This window comes from Lolium rigidum, chromosome 1 (assembly GCF_022539505.1).
Source record: "Lolium rigidum isolate FL_2022 chromosome 1, APGP_CSIRO_Lrig_0.1, whole genome shotgun sequence".
Taxonomy (NCBI): Eukaryota; Viridiplantae; Streptophyta; class Magnoliopsida; order Poales; family Poaceae; genus Lolium; species Lolium rigidum.
Window position 1 is genome coordinate 200,829,982 of NC_061508.1, and position 8,986 is coordinate 200,838,967.

Sequence of the window (8,986 nt, forward strand, 5' to 3'; positions counted from 1 at the left end):
AAAATCATCAAACACAACTTTATATGAGGTTCCCATAAAGTATATTTCGTGGTCTACACTCCACAAATCTCAAAATACCTAAGAATTCAAGTTGAAACTCAAAGAATGCATAAAACAAAACAAGACAGAACTTGTCCAGAAAATAATAGCAGAAAAACGTAAATTATTTGACCAGCTAAACTTGTCAGGATTTTTAGCCAGTTTTTGTGTGGAAAGAGGATACGAGTTTCAAACTGTCGGTGAAAAAATGAGCACAATCTGAGCTACAAAATAAAATTATAATTTTCATAGTGAAAAGTGTTTTGTAGAAAACTCCATCTCCATATGCTGCAACAACTTTTATATATCCAAGATGGGTAAAACTTGGTACTTTATTAACAACTTCAGAGAGAAAAAGAAAAGAAAACTCTCTTTCAACAACAAGACTGCAAAAAGAAAAACCAAATAAAATCAAAGGCAAATGAAAATATGGTCTCCACAAACATACAAAAGGGATCATGAAGATAAAACTAAAACATAAGTTTGAAATGATTTACTTGAAATTAGTTGAAAGAAGAGGGGGATGCATGACCATCCCCAAGCTTATGGTTTGGCTAGTTATTTTCCTCTACTCTTTTCTCATCGTATCATGTCTCACATCTGAAAAAGATAAATATTCTCATCTCCATGATACTGCAATGCCTACAAAATGGTTAGTTCTTCAAAACAGATAATAGTTTTTTACCAAGATGCAAACTCCAATAATTATTCAGAAACCATATTATTAAAGAATAGATATATATAAATAAAAAACTCTTTTTTTGTTTTGTTGTGATTTTTTATTGATATAGACTTTGCAATGATTCCATTGTCATGAATAACACATGCTTAAGGTCGACCCCAACTTCTCCATTGCTCATCTTTGTCATTTACTCTCCATAGTTTACTTTTATTCAAGCTTATAAGATAATTACTATATAATATCCGATCAAGTTATTTTATAATTTTATAATCACATAAAGGTGTGCTCAAACTAAATTTTATTATAAATTATATGGACCACACCACAAAATTTGAAACCATTAACTTTTAAGTCTAACCCTCTTCATGTGCATTGAAATTTTATATGTGAATAAATAGCAATAGTTTTGTGGTGTCTAGTATATATAATGATCAGTGGCTTGCTTTTTAAATATCATAGAAACATAAACAGGACTCTTATTTCTTCCTCTCTCATTATAGTTGCAAGCATTAAAGGTGAATTTAACCACATAATTTTTAGTAGAATCACCACATAAAGATAAATCATCTAATGAGCTTATGGTGTCATCTGTTTATTTTACATAATCATAATCCTTCGATAAATTAGACACAATTATTTCACATAGAGGATCATCATCAATAATATAAGAAGGGGTGTTCATAGGAATTTGTGTGTTACCATTGTTGGGAGTTGGATATGGGTAGCTACTCCATTTTTCCCCCACTTGTTCTTCTCCATACTCTTCTTGGGGTTGCATGGACATCCCCATGCTTATGCTTTGATCATCCTCTTCCTCCTTCTTTTTTTATTCTTTGTCTTCCTCTTGGAGCTGCATGGGTGTCCCCAAGCTTATGCCATCATCATTGTCTCCCTGCAAAATGTTAGTGCTTTCTTAGGAAGCTCTAACCCTTTTATTAAAGTAAACAACATAGATATTTTCACTGAAGCTGGCTATACAAAAATCAAAGATAGTAGTAACCAAAATGTAGCTTTAGAAGCTACATGTAAAGTTTTATATTCATTAATGAAGGTGTATAATTCATAGGCTGCCTTAAAATTAACAAATTTCTTTAATTTTTTCATCCCTGAATGAGCATAATCATCACTCATGTATTCCCCAACATATGTGTGCACCCGTATATCAGTACAAGAGAACATCATAGAAGACAAGAAATACTTGTATGCAACCATCAATAAATTATCTCATAATTATCAAGAACAAGTCACTACTCTACTCTAACATAGACATAGAGGTACAATATATCATGGGAAAGTGATAGATTGCAATACACATCATGTTTGTCAAGAGACTACAAAGGGGTAGATGAAGGATGTTGCTGTAGATGTTGATGAACATGTTGATGATGAAAAACAGCCCGTGGAGGAGATTGTGGTGGGCGTCAGCGTGGCGCCCCTTGTGGAGGGCGGCGGCCCAAGTGGCAGCTGCGCTAGGGGGCAGCGGCCCCTTAGCCCTCCTTCCTTGGTGATGGAGAAAAAATGGAGGATGTCCTTGATACGTCTCAAACGTATCTATAATTTCTTATGTTCCATGCTACTTTTATGATGATACTCACATGTTTTATACACATTATATGTCATTTTTATGCATTTTCCGGCACTAACCTATTGACGAGATGCCGAAGAGCCGATTGCTGTTTTCTGCTGTTTTTGGTTTCAGAAATCCTCGTAAGGAAATATTCTCGGAATTGGACAAAATCAATGCCCAGGGGCCTATTTTTCCACGAAGCTTCTAGAAGATCGGAGGAGATACGAAGTGGGGTCACGGGGCGCCGCCACACTAGGGCGGCGCGGCCTAGAGAGGGCCCGCGCGGCCCTAGCGTCTGGGGCCCCCGTGACGCCTCCTGACCTGCCCTTCCGCCTACTTAAAGCCTTCGTCGCGAAACCCCCGATGCACGAGAGCCACGATACGGAAAACCTTCCAGAGACGCCGCCGCCGCCAATCCCATCTCGGGGGATTCAGGAGATCGCCTCCGGCACCCTGCCGGAGAGGGGAATCATCTCCCGGAGGACTCTACATCGCCATGATCGCCTCCGGAGTGATGTGTGAGTAGTTCACCCCTGGACTATGGGTCCATAGCAGTAGCTAGATGGTTGTCTTCTCCTCATCGTGCTATCATGTTAGATCTTGTGAGCTGCCTATCATGATCAAGATCATCTATTTGTAATCCTACATGTTGTGTTTGTTGGGATCCGATGAATATTGAATACTATGTCAAGTTGATTATCAATCTATCATATATGTTGTTTATGTTCTTGCATGCTCTCCGTTGCTAGTAGAGGCTCTGGCCAAGTTGATACTTGTAACTCCAAGAGGGAGTATTTATGCTCGATAGTGGGTTCATGCCTCCATTGAATCTGGAACAGTGACAGAAAGTTCTAAGGTTGTGGATGTGCTCGTTGCCACTAGGGATAAAACATCGATGCTTTGTCTAAGGATATTTGTGTTGATTACATTACGCACCATACTTAATGCAATTGTCCGTTGTTTGCAACTTAATACTGGAGGGGTTCGGATGATAACCTGAAGGTGGACTTTTTAGGCATAGATGCATGCTTGGATAGCGGTCTATGTACTTTGTCGTAATGCCCTGATTAAATCTCATAGTACTCATCATGATATATGTATGTGCATTGTTATGCCTTCTTTATTTGTCAATTTCCCAACTGTAATTTGTTCACCCAACATCTGTTTATCTTATGGGAGAGACACCACTAGTGAACTATGGACCCCGGTCCAATTCTTTACATCTGAAATACAATCTACTGCAATTGTTCTTTACTGTTCTTCGCAAACAAACATCATCATCCACACTATACATCTAATCCTTTGTTTACAACAAGCCGGTGAGATTGACAACCTCACTGTTACGTTGGGGCAAAGTACTTTGATTGTGTTGTGCAGGTTCCACGTTGGCGCCGGAATCCCTGGTGTTGCGCCGCACTACACTCCGCCACCAACAACCTTCACGTGCTTCCTTGACTCCTACTGGTTCGATAACCTTGGTTTCTTACTGAGGGAAACTTACTGCTGTGCGCATCACACCTTCCTCTTGGGGTTCCCAACGGACGTGTCAACTACACGCAGCAAGTAAAATTTCTGGCGCCGTTGCCGGGGAGATCAAGACACGCTGCAAGGGGAGTCTCCCACATCCAATCTCTTTACTTTGTTTCTTTACTTTATTTACTGCTTTGTTTGCCTCTTATATCAAAAACACAAAAAAATTAGTTGCTAGCTTTACTTTATTTACTGTCTTGTTCTCTATATTAAAAACACACAAAAATTAGTTACTTGCATTTACTTTATTTAGTTTGCTTTATTTACTACTGCTAAAATGGGTACTGTTGAGAATACTAAGTTGTGTGACTTCACTAGCACAAATAATAATGATTTCTTATGCACACCTATTGCTCCACCTGCTACTACAGCAGAATTCTTTGAAATTAAACCTGCTTTAATGAATCTTGTTATGAGAGAGCAATTTTCTGGTGTTAGTTCTGATGATGCTGCTGCCCATCTTAATAATTTTGTTGAACTTTGTGAAATGCAAAAGTATAAGGATGTAGATGGTGACATTATAAAATTAAAATTGTTTCCTTTCTCCTTAAGAGGAAGAGCTAAAGATTGGTTGCTATCTCTGCCTAGAAATAGTATTGATTCATAGACTAAATGTAAGGATGCTTTTATTGGTAGATATTATCCTCCCGCTAAAATTATATCTTTGAGAAGTAGCATAATGAATTTTAAGCAATTAGATAATGAACATGTTGCTCAAGCATGGGAGAGAATGAAATCTTTGGTGAAGAATTGCCCAACCCATGGACTAACTACTTGGATGATCATCCAAACCTTCTATGCAGGATTGAATTTTTCTTCGCGGAACCTATTGGATTCAGCTGCTGGAGGTACCTTTATGTCCATTACTTTGGGGCGGCAACAAAGCTTCTTGATGATATGATGATAAATTACTCTGAATGGCACACGGAAAGAGCTCCACAAGGTAAGAAGGTAAATTCTGTTGAAGAAACCTCCTCCTTGAGTGATAAGATTGATGCTATTATGTCTATGCTTGTGAATGGTAGATCTAATGTTGATCCTAATAATGTTCCTTTAGCTTCATTGGTTGCCCAAGAAGAACATGTTGATGTGAACTTCATTAGAAGTAATAATTTCAACAACAATGCTTATAGGAATAATTCGGTAACAACTATAGGCCATATCCTTCCGCTAATGGTAATAGTTATGGTAATTCTTATGGGAATTCTTACAACAATAATAGGAGTGTACCCCTGGTCTTGAAGCCATGCTTAAAGAATTTATTAGTACACAAACTGCTTTTAACAAATCTGTTGAAGAAAAGCTTGATAAAATTGATATTCTTGCTTCTAAGGTTGATAGACTTGCCTCTGATGTTGATCTTTTGAAATTGAAAGTTATGCCTAATAAGGACATTGATAATAAAATTGTTACTACAACAAATTCCATCCAAGTTTGAATTAATGAGAATATTAGATTAATGGCTGAATTGCATGCTAGGTGGGAAAGAGAAGAAAATGAAAAACTTGCTAAAGAGAATAATGTAGCTAAAGTTTGGACTATTACCACCACTAGTAATGATAATGCTTCACATGTTGCTACACCCCCTACTATCAATGGTAAAATAATTGGTGTTGGCAATGTTTCTACTCCTAGTGCAAAGCGTGCAAAATTGCCTGAAATTGCTAAAACTGCTGAAATTGATAAAACTGCTGAAATTTTCAAAATATTGGGGACAATGATCCCATTGCTGTAGATCATAATGGTTTAGATTTTGATGATTGTCACATCTCTGAAGTTATAAAGTTCTTACAAAAACTTGCTAAAAGTCCCAATGCTAGTGCTATAAATTTGGCCTTTACAAAACATATTACAAATGCTCTCATAAAAACTAGAGAAGAGAAACTAAAACTTGAAACTTCTATTCCTAGGAAGTTAGAAGATGGTTGGGAGCCCATCATTAAGATGAGGGTCAATGATTTTGATTGTAATGCTTTATGTGATCTTGGTGCAAGTATTTCTGTTATGCCTAAGAAAATATATGATATGCTTGACTTGCCACCATTGAGAAATTGTTATTTGGATGTTAATCTTGCTGATAATGCTATAAAGAAACCTTTGGGGAGGATTGATAATGTTCGCATTATGGTTAACAATAACCTTGTCCCCGTTTATTTTGTTGTCTTGGATATTGATGCAATGCATCTTGTCCCATTATATTGGGAAGACCTTTTCTTCGAACTGTTGGTGCTACCATTGATATGAAGGAAGGTAATATTAAATATCAATTTCCTCTCAAGAAAGGTATGGAACACTTCCCTAGAAAGAGAATGAAGTTACCTTATGATTCTATTATTAGAACAAATTATGATGTTGATGCTTCGTCTCTTGATAATACTTGATACACACTTTCGCGCCTAGCCGAAAGGCGTTAAAGAAAAGCGCTTATGGGAGACAACCCATTATTTTACTTCTGCACTTTATTTTATATTTGAGTCTTGGAAGTTGTTACTACTGTAGCAACCTCTCCTTATCTTTATTTTATTGCATTGTTGTGCCAAGTAAAGTCTTTGATAGTAAAGTGAATACTAGATTTGGATTGTTGCGCAGAAACGGATTTCTTGCTGTCACGAATTTGAGCAGTAGTCTCTGTAGGTAACTCAGCAAAATCTTCCAATTTACGTGCGTGATCCTCAGATATGTACGCAACTTTCATTCAATTTGGGAATTTTCATCTGAGCAAGTCTGGTGCCTCTAAAAAATTCGTCTTTACGGACTGTTCTGTTTTGACAGATTCTGCCTTTTATTTCGCATTGCCTGTTTTGCTATGTTTGATGGATTTCTTTGTTCCATTAACTTTCAGTAGCTTTGTGCAATGTCCGAAGTGTTAAGAATGATTATGTCACCTCTTAATATATGAATTATGCACTGACCCTCTAATGAGTTTGTTTTGAGTTTGGTGTGGAGGAAGTTTTCAAGGGTCAAGAGAGGAGGATGATACAATATGATCAAGAAGAGTGAAAAGTCTAAGCTTGGGGATGCCCCCGTGGTTCATCCCTGCATATTTTAAGAAGACTCAAGCATCTAAGCTTGGGGATGCCCAAGGCATCCCTTCTTCATCGACAACATTATCAGGTTCCTCTAGTGAAACTATATTTTTATTCCGTCACATCTTATGTGCTTTACTTGGAGCGTCTGTTTGTTTTTGTTTTTGTTTTTGTTTGAATAAATTCGGATCCTATCATGCTTGTGTGGGATAGAGACACGCTCCATTGTTTCGTATGAACACACATGTTCTTAGCTTTATTCTTAATGTTCATTGCGAAAGTTGAACTACTTCATTCATTGTTATATGGTTGGAAACGGAAAATGCCGCATGTGGTAAATGGTATAATGTCTTGAATAATTTGATACTTGGCAATTGTTGTGCTCATATAGATCATGTTTAAGCTCTTGCATCATGTACTTTGTGCCCATTAATGAAGAACTACATAGAGCTTGTTAAAATTTGGTTTGCATGATTGATCTCTAGAGTCTAGATATTTTCTGGTTAAGGTGTTTGAACAACAAGGAGACAATGTAAAGTCTTATAATACTTACAATATGTTCCTATGTGAGATTTGCTGCACCTTTTATACTTGAGTTTGCTTCAAACAACCTTGCTAGCCTAGCCTTGTATTGAGAGGAATTCTTCTCGTGCATCCAAATCCTTGAGCCAAACACTATGCCATTTGTGTCCACCATACCTACCTACTACATGGTATTTCTCCGCCATTCCAAAGTAAATTACTTGAGTGCTACCTTTAAAAATTATATTCCTTTGTCTTTGCAATATATAGCTCATGGGAAAATAACCTTAAAAACTATTGTGGTGAAGAATATGCACTTATGTGTCTTATTTCTTAATAAGTTGCTTGTTGAGCGGTAACCATGTTTCTGGGGACGCCATCAACTTTTACCTTTGTTGAATATCATGTGAGTTGCTATGCATGTTCGTCTTGTCCGAAGTAAGGGCGATTTTCATGATCATATGGTTTGAGTATGCATATTGTTAGAGAAGAACATTGGGCCGCTAACTAAAGCCATGATTCATGGTGGAAGTTTCAGTTTGGACAATTAATCCTCAATCTCTTATGAGAATTTTATCTGTTGTTGAATGCTTATGCATTAAAGAGGAGTCCATTAGCTCGTTGTCTATGTTGTCCCGGTATGGATGTCTACGTTGAGAATAATCAAAAGCGAGAAATCCAATGCGAACTTTCTCCTTAGACCTTTGTACAGGCGGCATAGAGGTACCCCTTTGTGACACTTGGTTGAAACATATGCTATGCAATGACAATCCATGTTAATCCAAGCTAATTAGGACAAGGTGCGAGCACTATTGGTATACTATGCATGAGGCTTGCAACTTATAGGATATCTTATACATAACACATATGCTTTATTACTACCGTTGACAAAATTGTTTCTATGTTTTCAAAATGAAAAGCTCTAGCACAAAAATAGTAATCCATGCTTCCCTCTGCGAAGGGCCAATCTTTTACTTTATTGTTGAGTCAGTTTACCTATCCTTTCTATCTTAGAAGCAAACACTTGTATCAACTGTGTGCTTTGATTCTTACATGTTTACTTATTGCACTTGTTATATTACTTTGTGTTGACAATTATCCATGAGATAAATATGTTGAAGTTGAAAGCAACTGCTGAAACTTATATCTTCCTTTGTGTTGCTTCAAAGCTTTCTACTAAGAATTTATTGCTTTATGAGTAACTCTTATGCAAGTCTTATTGATGCTTGTCTTGAAAGTATTATTCATGAAAAGTCTTTGCTATATGATTCATTTGTTTACTCATTATCTTTGCCATTGCTTCGAATCGCTGCATTCATCTCATATGCTTTACAATAGTATGATCAAGATTATGATAGCATGTCACTTCAGAAATTATCTTTGTTATCGTTTACCTACTCGAGGGCGAGTAGGAACTAAGCTTGGGGATGCTTGATACGTCTCAAACGTATCTATAATTTCTTATGTTCCATGCTACTTTTATGATGATACTCACATGTTTTATACACATTATATGTCACTAGTCGTCAACCCATGCACCCGCACGGGCTAGCTATTTTCAGGAACAGATGGATATTAGCAAATCAATAAAAAATGTTTTCAAAATTACGTTCACATTTA